Source organism: Perognathus longimembris, chromosome 4 (assembly GCF_023159225.1).
Source record: "Perognathus longimembris pacificus isolate PPM17 chromosome 4, ASM2315922v1, whole genome shotgun sequence".
In the NCBI taxonomy this organism is placed as follows: domain Eukaryota; kingdom Metazoa; phylum Chordata; class Mammalia; order Rodentia; family Heteromyidae; genus Perognathus; species Perognathus longimembris.
In genome coordinates this window covers 45935296-45952904 of record NC_063164.1, presented here as the reverse complement: position 1 = coordinate 45952904, position 17609 = coordinate 45935296, and the positions used below count along the sequence as shown (strand labels likewise).

Genomic DNA, 17609 nt, shown 5'->3' with positions numbered 1-17609 from the left:
CAATTAGAAATTTGACCAAAAACAAAACAAAAAAACAACTAACAGAGAAGAGTTATTGAATTTCTTTTTCTTTTCTTTTCTTCTTTTTTCTTTCTTTCTTTTTTTTTTTTTGTTCTGGTCTTGAGGCTTGAACTTAGGGCCTGGTTGCTGTTCCTGAGCTTTTTAATTTTTCCTCATGGCTAGCACTGTAACATTTTAGCTACAATTCTACTTTTGTCTTTTTTTTATTATAGTTATTTGGAGATGAGAATTTCATAGACTTTCTTGCCTGATCTGGCTTCAAACTGTGAGCTACACCTCTTGAGTAGCTAGGATTACAGGCCTAAGTAGAGGAAACTAATGATAGTTTAGTTTCACATAAACATGCATTGAGCCTATAACAAAATACATTGACAAGGTACCTATAAAATTCAGTTATAACCATGTAAAATTTGAAGTGAGTTTATATTTTTATATTTTATACTGTGTACAAAAAATGGATGAGCTGTTTAAAAATACTAGCAACCTTTATAACTTGAAAGTCTCAGAAATAGTGTTAATAGGAAATTTCCCATAAACAACACTTTGAATATAAACACTATAGGGAAGTACTAAAAAATTACCAAAAATGCTTTCTCCTATGTCATTTCAAATATAACTAAGTCCTTAGCCTGCTTCACCCAAAACATTTATCAGCCCACAGAGGAGATTAGAGTTTAGTTCTGAATGAATACAAAGAATAATAATTAGTTTCTCATATGCAAAAATAAGATTATGCTGAAAAGAACATAGCCTTGTAAACCAGGACAATAGTTTGAGAGAATATTCTTGAATTATTTTATTTTCTTCTTGTATTGGTTTGCCAACTCTCCAAAGGAGGAATTGAACTTCTAGAATTAGCAGAATAGAAAGGCATTTTCTACTGGCCATTAAACCTTAATGGGCATTAAGATGCAGTAACATGATGATAACATGAGAGTAAAAACATAGCTCATCTCTTAACATTTGGCCTGAGCAAGAGTTGAACCGCAGGTGAGCTCTTCCATGTTGCTCTCTAGTATTACTGGAGGAAACCACCTGTGGAATGTTACATACTGACCGAGAGTACAGCTTATCACAGAAAACTTGTAATGTCAGGTAGTCAAGTAGGTAGTTCAGCAGGTATGGCTTTGCTGGATTGTTATGTGGAAAGACATTGAACTTAGCAGGGGCCTACAAGACTCTAATAGGAAGATCCTACAAACTAGAAAAATCTAGATGTGTGTACAAGATTTAGACCATAAGAAATGAGAACAAGTCCTTCCATTTCCTTACGAATGGGGCAATGTCATTCTTTCTGATAAGAGGCATAAAATTACATTGTGTATATGTACCACATTTTCCTGATCCATTCGTCTACTGAGGGTCATCTGGGTTGGTTCCATATTTTAGCTATGACAAATTGCTGCAATGAACATTGTTGTGCTGGTGGCTTTAGTGTGTTCTTGTTTGTGGTCTTTTGGGTAGATGCCCAAAAGTGGGGCTGCTGGGTCATAGGGGAGCTCTATGTTTAGCCTTCTGAGGAATCTCCATACTGCTTTCCAGAGATGCTGAACCAGTTTACATTCCCACCAACAATGAAGTAGGGTTCCCTTTTGGCCACATCCCCTCCAACATTTGTTATTGTTAGTTTTCTTGATATAGTACATTCTTGCTGGGGTGAGGTGGAATCTCAATGTTGTTTTGATTTGCATTTCTTTTATGGCCAGTGAGGTAGAGCACTTTTTCATATGTCTCTTGGCCATTCTCATTTCCTCATCAGAGAAGTCTCTTTTTAAGTCTTTAGCCCACTTGTTGAGGGGGCTGTTGGTTCTTTGTGGTTTTGTTTTGGAGGAAGGTAATTTTTTTAGTTCTGCATATATTTTAGATATGAGGTCTTTGTCCATTGTATGGCCAGTAAAGATCTTTTCCCAATCTGTGGGCTTTCTGTTTATCTTGAGAGCTATGTCCTTTGCCCTGCAGAAGCTCTCACAGGACAAAAAGACAAATGACTATAAAAGCATTACTTGAAAAACTGTTTGGTGTAAACCAACTGAACAACTCATGGGGGGAGAGGGAAAGGGGGAGGGGGATGAGGGAGGATGTAACAAACAGTACAAGAAATGTATCCAATGCCTAACGTATGAAACTGTAACCTCTCTGTATATCACTTTGACAATAAATAAGAAAAAAAAAAAGAAAAGATTTTTTTAAAAAAAGAAATGAGAACAAAAAGACTTGTGGGTCTGGTAATATTGAACCCAGAGCAAGCTTGAGGAACAAGGATGAGCTCATGCTCAGAGAACTCACAGTTTAAGCCAAATGTAGAGTCTCCACCTATAGGCATGTAGAAAAAAACACATGTCCCTACACCTGGCTTCCCTCTTAGGAAAGAATTTGAATGGCTGAATTTGGATGAATTGCACAAAAACTAGGATCTGCAAATAAAATTTCTTTAATGTTGTCTTATTATTTATATTGGTATTCTCTTTTTCTTGCCAATGCCCTCATTATTTTCAAGATCTGCTTTTCTTTAATTACATAGAATATTTAAAAAAAGAGCCATTCTAATCTATTTAGCAGTTGAGAAGAAATAATAACTGCAGTCTAGTAAGAAATATTTTATGTTATCTATATATTTCCCATTTATTTAACAATATTATCAACTGTCTACTGTATTCCAGGCATACTATCTTTAATATTTCTGAGAGGGAACAAGAAATTATCCCTGTTGTATGAGGTGAAATAAATTTCACAAGTCTCAGTTTTAAGAGGCCAGTTTGTGATTTATACCCAGTTTGTCTGGCCCTGAAGATCCCTTTCTTTAATCCTGGATCATGCATGGCATTCTGTGACAAAGGTGACTACTGGAAGCTTAAGAAAGAGTCTTGTACAAAAGCCTGTAATCTTGTTTGGAAAAGATGGGGTCTCAAAACTTAGTTGGGATATTTGTATGTGTATAAATACATATATAATTTTTTTCTTTGTACAGGTGATAAAAATATTTTAAAAACTGAGAGGTTGATATACAGAAAGATCAAGAAAAAGGTTTGTATTTTGCTACAGGAATGTAAAAGAAAGAAAGTTTTAAAAAGAAACACTGAGTCCAAAGATCTCAGTTATCTGATCCTTTCTATTTCCTGAAGTTGGCAATAGAGTAAAGTGCAGCAGGATGCTGCCGCTGGAAATGATGACATGACTTGCTGGGTCTTTCCACAAGTCATCCAAAGAACAATTGGCAGTAATCCCTATGACTGGAAAGTTTGCATTTTAAAATTTGCATTGTTTGTTTTGAATACAGTGATATATCTTGTTAATGGAGGGTGAGTCTAAAGCAAAATCCAGTGTATTCAAACTCATCTTCATTTCCTTTGAGTTAAAGTTAGAAAACACACAGATTTGTGTTTATAATAATATATATTCACATTAATGATGGAGAAACCCTGTGGTACACTAGAGTAAGAAGTCTATATGAAAAATACCAGTGTATTCTTTTTCTTCCTTTAAAATCATTCTCAAGAGCCTGGCATAGACACAGGATAGAGAAACCTAAAGTTTTTTTTTTCCTTGTCTACAAATTTAACTCCATTCTGCTTTGATGCTAAACTATCACAATCATAATATGTGTCATGATATTGTTGTTTTGAAAATTAAAAGAGAGCTGTTACTCTAAACTCTGATTGATGAAATATGTCCTTAGGAAATCACCAAGAAGGGCATACCACCTGCTGCCTGCCTTTCACGCTCTGGGGCCTTCCCTTTTGAAGCTCCACAGCCCAGTGGCCACGCTCATGGTTTTCAGCATTGGTCTCATTCATAGAGTCAGATGATAAAACTCAGGCCATTAAAAAACATGTGAGATATCACTACACTTTGTTCCTGAATGCTATAATGAAAGTATTATTTCCTAATAGAATACCAGTAAATCAAAGGGCCAGCTATTTCCTAGCAGGAAGAGCTAATATTTCAAAGACAAAGATAACCTATAATTTGGAATCATAACAGACTAATTTTCTTTGAGAGATTTCCTTAAAAAACAGATTAACATGTTAAGAAGGCATTTGGAATTGTTTTCTCTATATAGTGCATCAGTGAATAAAACTGTGGCAGTAGAAAGGAGATGAGTGATTTCATTCTTTCTTTAGCCCTACAGATACATTTGTGGCATATCTGTAGCTTAAGCAGTTTGGATGCTTCAAGGGAATGTATGTCTTATTCTTCACCCTAAACATAATACAAATAATTCTGTAGACACAGAAACAAAAGCTAAACTTCTGGAATTTAAGGGAATATTTCTTTCAAGATGAGACTGTCTGTGATTGTCTGAATTACATGCAAAACTGCTTTCTCTCATTCCAGTGGAGCCCTGATGAGGAATCCATGTGCTGATTCCAGAAATGATGTAAGTATGATTGCTCTCATTTAGTCATCTCCTGAAATAGACGAGAGGGCTTTTCTATTTACCATACCCATAGGGAACCTGATATACTGGATCCAACTGGAAAGAATGCCTTTGCTGTCATATAGTGCAGACCAGAACAGGTTATTTCTGGCAGTAAGGACATTGTAACCCTCATAGAAATTATTTCAGAACTAACAGTACCAGTTTTTCTTTTCCACATCTCCCTTTTCCTTCCAACCATATATGTGCAGGTCAAACAAAGCTTTCAAGACAGGATTGGAAAGAAAGGACATCAGCATATGGATGTCTTCTACAGCTGGATTCTAGCACATCTGGACCATTTCATGTGGTTCTACTGTGTTCTTGCACATGTGAGGGGGGACAGGATCATCTTGCTTGGGCCCTAATTTGGTAAAGACTAAGGAGCTGCTTAATTTTTGTTCTTTGAGATGCTAATAAAAAATGACTTCTTTTTTCTCTTGTTGAGTACAGGGTACAAGGCATGCTACATCAAATAAAATAGAGATGATATCAGGACATGGAACATTTTGTTCTTTTTTAACTATCTACAAGACATTCAGGCAAGAGACTTGAGCTATCCAGCCTGATATTCCTATTACACTGTTACACACACACACACACACACACACACACACACACAGAGCAAATAATATTGTTAGCTTCTTGACTAATTAATTTGAAAGAATCAACATTAAAAGTCACTACCAACAAAACTGCACAATCTTGCAAACAACCAAGGACACCAACGTCAAATCAGCTTCTAATGAGAACACTTGTATTTGCCACCTATGTGGGGTTAGATTCCTCTGGGTTCAGTTTTTATAAAGACTTAAAGATTCAATTTCCTTTTCTAAACAGAACCTAAGATCACTTATATTAGCTTCCAATTTGATGAGCTGATTTTTATTTCTAGTTGTGACAGAAGCTGCTCTGCCCTCAAATCCACGACAGCAGCCATGGGCTCAATCATGATGTGATTTTTCACATCCTGATTTTCCTGCCCCCATCCCAACATCTGTGTTTAATCTTTGCCTCTTAAAGGTTGCTGCTAGTAATCCAGAACTTCACTGATAAGACTGGTAAGTGAAGTATAAAAGAGGTATTTCAAGCCATTAACTCCTGATGTAAAGTTTCTCCTACAATCTTAAAGGAGAAATCATGGGAAAAGAATGAATTTTAGATTAACAGTGGCCGTATCTAAAGCATTTTCCCAACAATGAATGGCAAATGTTTATGTACTGGCCATTTCTTACTTTCTCTGAGGCCAATCAACCTTGGTAATGAATCGAAACACAGGAATCAATTTAGACAGCTAGTGTCTATTAATAATTTCTAGTTTCTGTTACTTGAAATGAGCTAAATAAATTTTAAGATGATCTTAGGAATATTAATATTGAAAATGTCCATTTGCAACCTGTAAAACTTTGTATTTTTTATTCACTGAAAAACTAGTGAGTGAAATATGGTCCATGTACTCAGCTGTGGTGCTAGGGATATGAAAATGAACAAAAGCATTTAATTCACATTAGAGTGTCTATTGCAGTATCAAATGCATATGTAATGACAAAATAATGGCTGGAACTTAATGAGAATTTAGCTATTCTATGCACTAGCCATGTATTAGCTTATTTAGACAGCATAATGACCCTGTGAAGAACATGCAATTACCATTTCTATTTTACAGGTTTAAAAATAACCAGGTGTACAAGGAAGTTAAACAACTGTCTACTATCATAGAGTTAATAAATATGTCTGCCAAAATTCATATCAGCTTGGCTCCAAAATAGCTGTTTTTAGAAAAGTGATATGCTAACAAGTATTTCTAAATTTTCACCTAAAACCCGATAATTCCATTTATTTTATACTTAACTATACCCTAAAGACTTTGTACAATTTGTCACTAATGATAAGGATTTTTATTATTAAACAATACTCTCTGAGGTAGACAAAGAATTATTTTAGAAGAGAAAACTGAAGCTCAAAGTTTGAACTAATTTGTCATATCACTATTTATTTGTTTATGCAACCAAACTTTTTGAACACTAGATGGCATACAAAGATGATTAAGGCATAATCACTCTGTAAGAAGCACAGAAAATTGACATGCAAATAATAAGAAGTTATAAGTGATGCTAATAGAATTCTCAGAGGAGGTACTACATGTGCTAAGTCCCTTTATACAATTCTACTCATAATCTTGGATATTGTTTTACTTGCATATAAAGGAATAAAGCTCTCTTCTTTCAAACTGATCTGATTCCCATTTCCTGACATCAATATAAACTTTTATAAACAATGTAGTACAGTTGGCATGGAAATTGTACATTCTATAACTTATTGTTCTCAGTCATTCAAATAATTTCTACCCATTAACTTAAAACACTATTCTAGGTGTTCTAGTGTGCCCAAAGTGAAGAGGACATTTTTTTTTGGTTCAAAGAGCTCTACTTTAGCAAAGGAATATATATATGTGTGTGTGTGTGTGTGTGTGTGTGTGTGTGTGTGTGTGTATGTATATATATATACACATGCATATATACCAATAAATAAACATAATGTACGGCAAAATATATTTATTTCCAATAGAAAGTTTCAATAATTTGGAATTATGCATACATAGAAGTAGAAATATATTCATGAGGTAGAAGTTTATAAGTAGATTTACTATAAAATATACTGTGAAGCTGAGTGTCTTTACTGTTTCCCTATTAACCAGGATTGAATTGATTCTCTAGAAATTTAGGATGTTAAAGGCATTACTTCTTTTTAAATAATTTTATTTTCATCTTTAAGTAGTTGTACAAAGAAACTGCCATCCAACAAAACAGTTTATAAAGACAATTGAATCTTGACTATTATCATGCATTTTATGGTTCTCGAGTCCCTCCCAAACCCTCCCCTTCCCTCAAGGGTGTGTGAGAGGGGAAGCAGTTAGAAAATTCAATGCATTTCTTCCACTATACAGTTGCTTTCTATTATATATGTTTTAATACTTTTGTCAATATTTTAGCCACCTGTATGAAAATATTTGTGGCTTAAACAGTTTGACTTTTGACTCTAAGAGCAAAGGTTTCTAAGCCCCACAACCAACACTCTTTCAGAGTGAGTACCTAAAGGCTAGCAAATTAAGACATCACCATTTTCTCATGGTGCTTTTGGGACATCTGCAGTATAAGTAAGAACTCCTATACAGAGCACTCAAGACTTCCCTGGCACCCTGCTCCTTCTGCTTTTGTCTCATCACTCTGAGTCACCCTACACTTCAGGCAAAGTCAGTTATCTTATGTATCCCAGTTACTTGAACCATTCAGCACTCTAGAAACTCTTTTCTGTGCCATTTAAAAACAATTTTGCAGTCCCATTTATCCAACCTTCCTTTGATTTGTAGCCTTTCTCTGTCTTTGTTAAGGAAGTTCCGTCCTGCGCCAAGGAGCCCAAGTGTTTCTCCTACTCCTTCCTTTAGTGTTTTCAGGGTGTCTGTTTTGATTTCAAGTTCTTTAATCCATTTGGAATTGATTTTGGTGCAGGGTGATATATAAGGATCTAGTTTTAGTTTGTTGCATGTGTTGAGCCAGTTTTGCCAGCACCACTTGTTAAAGAGGCTATCTTTCTTCCATACTATTGTTTTAGCTCCTTTATCAAAGATTAAGTAGGCGTAGTTCTGTGGGATCATTTCTGGGTCTTCAGTTCTGTTCCATTGGTCTTCAGGCCTGTTCCGGTGCCAATACCAAGCTGTTTTTATTACTATAGCTTTATAATACAGCTTGAAGTTGGGTATTGTAATTCCTCCAGCACTGTTCTTTCTGCTTAGGAGTGTTTTTGCTATTCTAGGTCTTTTATTGTTCCATATGAATTTCTGGATTGCTTCCTCTATTTCATTAAAGAATGGTGTTGGCATCAAACTGCAGAGCTTCTGCACAGCAAAGGACATAGCTCGCAAGATAAACAGAAAGCCCACAGACTGGGAGAAGATCTTTACCGGACATTCAACAGACAAAGGCCTCATCTCTAAAATATATGCAGAACTAAAAAAACTACCATCTTCCAAAACAAAACCGCAAAGAACCAATAGCCCCCTCATCAAGTGGGCTAAAGACCTACAAAGAGACTTCTCTGATGATGAAATGAGAATGGCCAAGCGACATATGAAAAAATGCTCTACATCACTGGCCATAAAGGAAATGAAAATTAAAACAACATTGAGATTCCATCTCACCCCAGCAAGAATGTCATATATCAAGAAAACTAGGGCTGGGGATATAGCCTAGTGGCAAGAGTGCCTGCCTCGGATACACGAGGCCCTAGGTTCAATTCCCCAGCACCACATATACAGAAAACGGCCAGAAGCGGCGCTGTGGCTCAAGTGGCAGAGTGCTAGCCTTGAGCGGGAAGAAGCCAGGGACAGTGCTCAGGCCCTGAGTCCAAGGCCCAGGACTGGCCAAAAAAAAAAAAAAGAAAGAAAGAAAACTAATAATAACAATTGTTGGGGGGGATGTGGCCAAAAGGGAACCCTACTTCATTGTTGGTGGGAATGTAAACTGGTTCAGCCACTCTGGCAAGCAGTATGGAGATTCCTCAGAAGGCTAAATATAGAACTCCCCTATGACCCAGCAGCCCCACTTTTGGGTATCTATCCAAAAGACCACAAACAAAATCACAGTAATGCCACCAGCACAACAATGTTCATCGCAGCACAATTTGTCATAGCGAGAATCTGGAACCAACCCAGATGCCCCTCAGTAGACGAATGGATCAGGAAAATGTGGTACATATACACAATGGAATTTTATGCCTCTATCAGAAAGAATGACATTGCCCCATTTGTAAGGAAATGGAAGGACTTGGAAAAAATTATACTAAGTGATGTGAGCCAGACCCAAAGAAACATAGACTCTATGGTCTCCCTTATTGGGAATAATTAGTACAGGTTAGGCAATTCATAACAGAGCATCACAAGGCCCAATAGCTATACCCTTATGAACACATAAGATGATGCTAAGAGAAATGAACTTCATGTTGTGGAAACAATTGTTATATCACAGTTGTAACTACTTTCAACGTCCTATGTTTATCTGTAGCTTCTATTATTGATGATGTTCTTGTATCACCTTCCTGTGGTTGTACCTACACTATCGCTGTAATCTTATCTAAGTATATTGGAAACAGTGTTTATGGGTATTGGAAGTAGGAAATTCAAAGGGAATACCAAATTTGAGAGACACAGGGTAAAAAAAGAGAAACAACTACAAAAGCAATACTTGCAAAACTGTTTGGTGTAAGTAAACTGAACCTCCCGGGGCGGGGGGGGGGGGGGAAGGGAAAGAGGGGAGGGAGGGGGGTATGAGGGACAAGGTAACAAACAGTACAAGAAATGTATCCAATGCCTAACGTATGAAACTGTAACCTCTATGTACATCAGTTTTATAATAAAAACTTAAAAAAATAAAAAAATAAAAACAATTTTGCTCAGTGGTTACCTCTACTAGGGGTAAGAGCTGGAAAATTTTTCACACACTTTTATCTCCTTGGAAAGGTTTAAGATTTCTACTCAGTGTCCCCTCTATTCTGGATTATTCCATCACAGCTTTCCTACATCATGCAAATTCTGGTGCTTTGCCACTCTTAAAAACTGCAAGATGTGTACTAATTATTCTTGATGAGGGAAACCATAGGGTCTATATGTTTCTTTGGGTCTGGCTCACTTCACTTAGTATGTTTTTTTCCATTTCTGTATGAATGGGGCAATGTCATTCATTCTGATGGAGGTATAGAATCCCATTGTGTATATGAACCACATCTTCGTGATCCACTCATCTACTGAGGAGCATCTGTATTGGTTCCATATTTTAGCGATGATAAGTTGTACTGCGATGTTGTGCTGGTGGCTTTGTTGTGGTCTTGCTTGTAATCTTTTGGGTAGATGCCCAAAAGTGGGGCTGCTGGGCCATAGGGGAACTCTATGTTTAGCCTCTTGAGGAACTGCCATACTGCTTTCCAGAGTGGTTGAACAAGTTTACTTTCCCACCAACATGAACATATAGATGATTCTAAGTGAAATGAACTCCAAGTTATGGAAATAAGTAGTTTAACACTGTTATTGTTTTCTACATACCATGTGAAATTATGCCCTTTTTCTTTTGTCTTTTTTTCCTGTGGTTTAACCCCTGATGTCATTGAAACTGATTTTGGTACCCTGGATATTGTCTTGTATATATGTGTATTGGAACTAGGGAAGGGAAAGGGAATATCAAAATCAAGAGACGAAGGATAAAAAGACAAACCAAGGCAACAACAATACATACAAAACTATATGCTGTAGGGCTGGGGATATGGCCTAGTGGCAAGAGTTCTTGCCTTGTATATATGAGGCCCTGGGTTCAATTCCCCAGCACCACATATACAGAAAATGGCCAGAAGTGGCGCTGTGGCTCAAGTGGCAGAGTGCTAGCCTTGAGCAAAAAGAAGCCAGGGACAGTGCTCAGGCCCTGAGTCCAAGCCCCAGGACTAGCCAAAAAAAAAACAAAAAACAAAAAACAAAAACACCAAAAAACAAAACAAAACAAAAAAAACTATATGGTGTAAGCCAACTTAAGGGGGGGAAGGAAATGGGGAGGGTGGAAGGTGGGGGAAGCTGAGGGAGGAGATAACAAGTTGGATAAGAAATGTACTCACTGCCCTACATATGAAACTGTAACCCCTCAGTACATCACTCTGAGAATAAAGAAATGAAAAACAAAAACAAAAACAAAACCTTCAAGAGTGGCTGGGAATGTGGCTTAGTGGTAGAGTGCTTGCCTTGCATACATAAAGCCCTGAGTTCAACTTATCAGTATCACAGAAAAAGCTGGAAGGGACTCTGGCTCAAGTGGTAGAGTACTGGAGTCAAAGAAACTCAGGGACAGTGCCCAGGCCTTGAGTTCAAGCCCCAGGACTGGAAAGAAAAGAAAAAAACCAGCAAGAGAGAGCCTGGAAGGCAGGGAAAAGCTCAAGGCCCCCACTGATGCCTGGAACCCACAGACATAGCACAGTGGATAAAGGAAAATATAGAAGAAAGGAGGGAAGGAAAGCAAATTCTTTTAGTTGTTGTGGACAAGAGGAATCTGAGACAGTCTGCTTGAGAATTGTAACACTGGAAGGGACTATATTTTTCTTGCTATTTAGTAACAATTAACTTACTTTCTTTAATTCATCTATCCCATCTTAAGAAATTTCTTTTTGATAATATTTTTTAGTTCTATATTCAAGCATGTCCTTTACTCTGACAGTCTCTCACAACAACTAGGCCATCTTTAAATTAATTATTTTCCTCACAGGTGCTTAAGATGCATTTGTCTTGAAAATGATAAAAGAACAATATATAATGAGAAAATACACAGGGGACCCCAAGCATAATTATTTTGTTTTCATCTCAAACAACCATAGGCACTACTGTTTTTGCATCACTGTAAATATCTTGAAAAAACAACTTTATCTTGTCAAAAGATATTAAATTCTTAACAGTGATGACAGGAGTAATGGAAGCTATGAGACTACATTTCATGATATTTTTTGTGCTTCTTTGACTGCTTAACCTTGACTTCCAGATTGACTCAGATCACAAAATGGATTTGCTTTCATTCTCCTCTGATTTCCCCAATGAAATCATGTGCCCGGGAATGGAAGTCATGAGATATGAAACTTAACAACACAGCAGCCAGGCCTTACAGCTATGGGTTTTGTCAGAGCTGTCACAGAGTACAAACTCATGCACTTCTGTTCGTGAAACCTTTTATATATTTATCACTGTTTGAGTCAAACCACACTCCTTAAACAATGATAAATACACTTTAGGTGATCAATCAATGTTAACCAAAGCATCTTTTTCATGAGCATGCAAAAAATTACAACAAATAAGATAATCTATGATTATGATTATGAATGATGAATGTTTAGAAGGATCAAGGTAAGTGTCTATGGTCAGTGCTGCATTCATATTTCATATCATGTTCTTATAACTCATATCAGCAATGGTTCAATAAATACTTACAAAAAAGTAAATACTTTAAAATAAAGAACAATTATTGCCATAAATTTACCACATTATTTTTCCAACAACTTCAAGGATTGGTATGGAGAAGAATAAAGGAAGATAAAAAGAAAAGAGTAGGGGAGCATATTTCTAGGTGATTATAGACATCACATATAATAAAATATAGATAAAATGCATATGGCATAAAACTTATAGTTTTTTCTTCTGCAGATAAATTTGGCATGTTTCCTATTCTTATAAAATTTAAAACAAAATAAACTCTATTTTTAAAAATCTCATCGCTCACCAGGCACTGTTGGCTCATGCCTTAATCCTAGCTACTCAAGAGGCTGAGATCTAGGATCACAGTTTGCAGTCAGCCCTGGAAAGAAAATCCAAGAGACAAGAGACTCTTTTCTCCAATTAACCACCAAAGGGAATAAACAACCAAACAGCCAGAAGTGGAGCTGTGGCTCTAGTGATGGAGCTAAACCTTGAGTATAACAAGCTCAGGAGCAGCACTCAGGTCCTGAGTTGAAGTCACAGGACAACACACACACACACACACACACACACACACACACACACACACACACACACACACACACACACACACATTTTTTAAGCAGATATTCACACTGTCCCATTAACTATATTACCCATGATATTAACATACTTTTTCACAGTGGAATTTGACTGAGAAACTGAAAGATATTATTGACCAAGTTCTGATGAATTGAAAGAAGTTTGATTGTTAAAAAGAGTACTTCTAGTTATTCTGAGTGGAATTGGTTTTTTAGAAAAGTAACTTAAGCATAAAAAAATAAATGAAAGCAACAAATCCATCCCCAAAACAGTAAATCATATCTAGAGTCACCTAAGTGGAAAATGAAGTCTTTCCTGGGTCCCTCCCTGGTGCTCTAACACTTCTTCCTGGTACACTAAGAATGCATAACCTTAAAACTTTTTTTTAATCAGGGCCATTTCTTATTTATGCCTGTATGTCTACAGGTAGCCATCTTAAGAGAGGCACTGTCTTCCTCTGAGACAAAAACAGCCTTGCTTACTGTTTGAAATAAAACAGTCCATTCTCCAAGCTGAAAGTCCTTCTTTTGAACTCCACTTTCTAAGGTTACAGTCACTCCCCCTCCTCCCATGTAGGGATTGGTACTTAGGGAACTAATGTGGCATGCTGTTATTCAGCTACTGTTTTCCCTGTGCTAAAAATCTTTCATCTCTGATCCTCAAGTCACAGTCACATGTCTTCCATCAGGATCCATGAAACTATGTCAAGTTAACATGGGCTTGAAAGTAAGATAAAACCTCAAAGCACTCATGGTTATTGGGAGTAGGACTTCATCTAAGAATGGGATGGCTCATAACTGGAATTTCTAGTACCCTCATATCACAGCAAAGTGAATTTTCCAAAGGAAAACACAGTGTTTTGGAAATAATTGACTACCAAATACGAAAGTACTCCTTACTAATATAACTGGAACTTACAGCCTAGACAAAAATCACCTTGAGGGTTTTAAATTTATGCTAATTTAAAAATCTAGCCATTTATTTATTTATTTATTTATGAATGTTCTATGACAGAGTGAATAAAGTAAGATTTTTTTGTAAAAAAATTTTTTTTGCAATCTAAATAAAAAAGAAAACACCACTTATAAGTACTGAGAGAGTTTCACTCTTTAGCTTAAATAGATTTACCCACAACATAATTTCATAATTTACTGTTTTTTAATTATATAGTAAAGAATTGACACTGGGAGTCATGATGAAACATCCATTTCCCAAACTCTAGCTTCTATTTTTGCTGAGGTAAAAGTATCCATCATTTTTCACATTAATTTCTTTTTTTTTTTTTTTTTTGCCATTCCTGGGCCTTGGACTCAGGGCATGAGCACTGTCCTTGGCTTCTTTTTCACTCAAGGCTAGCACTCTGCCACTCGAGCCACAGCGCCACTTCTGGCCGTTTTCTGTATATGTGGTGCTGGGGAATCGAACCCAGGGCTTCATGTATACAAGGCAAGCACTCTTGCCACTAAGCCATATTCCCAGCTCCTCACATTAATTTCTTAACTTTAAAGTGGAAGATTATTTCCTTAATGCTTTAAAAGGAGGAAAAATAATGTTTCCCTACTTTTCTGAGTACGATTTGGCTATAGAAATGGTATAACACTGATAAATCCCAGTTGAGCCTATAATGTGAATTCTTAGTATGCTGTGACATTCAAATGATGGAACAAAGAATTGGGGAACCAGGTCTATGAGGTTTAGAAATATGAATTCTCTTCTCTGGATCTCACTTGTATTATTAGTTGAGTTTGAGGAATTAACTACTCTTCCTCGTCTTACCCAACCTTTTAATCTCAATCCTCTTTTTCTTCCTTTTTGTTTTATAAGAAATATCTCTGGACTACAGACCAATCTCCCTGATGAACATAGATGCAAAAATTCTCAACAAAATTCTGGCCAATCGACTTCAACAGGTCATCAAAAAAATCATACACCACGATCAAACTGGATTCATCCCAGGGATGCAAAGCTGGTTTAATATACGAAAGTCAATTAATGTAATCCACCACATCAACCGGAGCAAGGTAAAGAACCACATGGTTTTATCGCTGGATGCGGAAAAAGCGTTCGATAAAATCCAGCACCCATTTATGCTAAAAGCCCTGGAAAAACTGGGATTCCAGGGAACATTCCTGAATATAATCAAGGCAGTTTATGACAAACCAACAGCAAGCATAACTCTAAATGGTGAAAAACTAAAGCCATTCCCTTTAAAATCAGGAACAAGGCAGGGATGTCCACTCTCTCCCCTGCTCTTCAACATAGTACTAGAATTCCTAGCCAGAGCAATTAGGCAAGAAGAGAATATAAAGGGGATCCAAATAGGAAAAGATGAAGTTAAACTTTCTCTCTTCGCAGATGACATGATCCTATACCTAAAGAATCCCATAGACTCTACCCCCAAGCTACTAGAGCTGATACAAAACTTTGGCAAAGTTGCAGGATATAAAATAAACCTTCAAAAATCAACGGCCTTTCTCTATGCTAACAACCCAAAGACCGAGGCTGAAATCAGGAAAGCAACTCCTTTTGCAATAGCCCCCAAAAACATAAAATACCTAGGAATAACCTTAACCAAAGAAGTGAAAGACCTCTTTGAGGAGAACTTTAAAAGCTTGAAAAATGAAATTAAGTCAGAACTAAGAAAATGGAAAAACCTCCCATGCTCCTGGATTGGGAGGATTAATGTAATCAAAATGGCAATATTGCCAAAGGCTATCTACAAATTCAATGCAATACCCATTAATATCCCAACACCATTCTTTAATGAAATAGAGGAAGCAATCCAGAAATTCATATGGAACAATAAAAGACCTAGAATAGCAAAAACACTCCTAAGCAGAAAGAACAGTGCTGGAGGAATTACAATACCCAACTTCAAGCTTTATTATAAAGCTATAGTAATAAAAACAGCTTGGTATTGGCACCGGAACAGGCCTGAAGACCAATGGAACAGAATTGAAGACCCAGAAATCAACCCACAGAACTATGCCTACTTAATCTTTGATAAAGGAGCTAAAACAATAGTATGGAAGAAAGATAGCCTCTTTAACAAGTGGTGCTGGCAAAACTGGCTCAACACATGCAACAAACTAAAACTAGATCCTTATATATCACCCTGCACCAAAATCAATTCCAAATGGATTAAAGACCTTGAAATCAAAACAGGCACCCTGAAGACACTAAAGGAAGGAGTAGGAGAAACACTTGGGCTCCTTGGCACAGGACAGAACTTCCTTAACAAAGACCTTGAAAGGCTACAAATCAAAGAAAGGTTGGACAAATGGGACTGCATCAAACTCCAGAGCTTCTGCACGGCAAAGGACATAGCTCTCAAGATAAACAGAAGCCCACAGACTGGGAGAAGATCTTTACCGGACATTCAACAGACAAAGGCCTCATCTCTAAAATATATGCAGAACTAAAAAAATTACCTTCTTCCAAAACAAAACTGCAAAGAACCAATAGCCCCCTCATCAAGTGGGCTAAAGACTTACAAAGAAACTTCTCTGATGAGGAAATGAGAATGGCCAATAGACATATGAAAAAATGCTCTACATCACTGGCCATAAAGGAAATGCAAATCAAAACAACATTGAGATTCCATCTCACCCCAGCAAGAATGTCATATATCAAGAAAACTAATAATAACAATTGTTGGAGGGGATGTGCCCAAAAGGGAACCCTACTTCATTGTTGGTGGGAATGTAATCTGGTTCAGCCACTCTGGCAAGCAGTATGGAGATTCCTCAGAAGGCTCAATATAGAACTCCCCTATGACCCAGCAGCCCCACTGTTGGGTATCTATCCAAAAGCCCACAAACAAAATCACAGTAATGCCACCAGCACAACAATGTTCATCGCAGCACAATTTGTCATAGCGAGAAGCTGGAACCAACCCAGATGCCCCTCCATAGATGAATGGATCAGGAAAATGTGGTACATTTACACAATGGAATTTTATGCCTCTATCAGAAAGAATGACATTGTTCCATTTGTAAGGAAATGGAAGGACTTGGAAAAAGTTATACTAAGTGAAGTGAACCAGACCCAAAGAAACATGGACTCTATGGCCTCCCTTATTGGGAATAATTAGTACAGGTTTAGGCAAGCCATAGCAGAGCATCACAAGGCCCAATAGCTATACCCTTAGAAACACATAAGATGATGCTAAGTGAAATGAACTCCATGTTATGGAAACAAGTGATATATCACAGTTGTAACTACTTTCAACGTCCTATGTGTATGTGTAGTTTCTATTATTGATGATGTTTTGTATCACCTTCCTATGTTTGTACCTACACTATCTCTGTAATCTTATCTGAGTATATTGGAAACCGTGTTTACTGGTATTGGAAGTAGGAAATTCAAAGGGAATACCAAATTCGAGAGACACAGGGTAAAAAAAGAGAAATAACTACAAAAGCAATACTTGCAAAACTGTTTGGTGTAAGTGAACTGAACACCTGGAAAGGAAAGGGAAAGGGGGGAAGGGAGGGGGGCATGAGGGACAAGGCAACAAACAGTACAAGAAATGTATCCAATGCCCAACGTATGATACTGTAACCTCTCTGTACTTCAGTTTGATAATAAAAATTT

At 37.0% G+C, this 17609-nt stretch overlaps 1 protein-coding gene across 5 annotated transcripts in view; it reads right to left on the bottom strand.

Moving 5' to 3' along the window:
* Ccdc141 (coiled-coil domain containing 141) overlaps positions 1 to 17609 on the bottom strand; it is a 172527-nt gene that overhangs the window by 73490 nt on the left and 81428 nt on the right. The window lies entirely within an intron of this gene.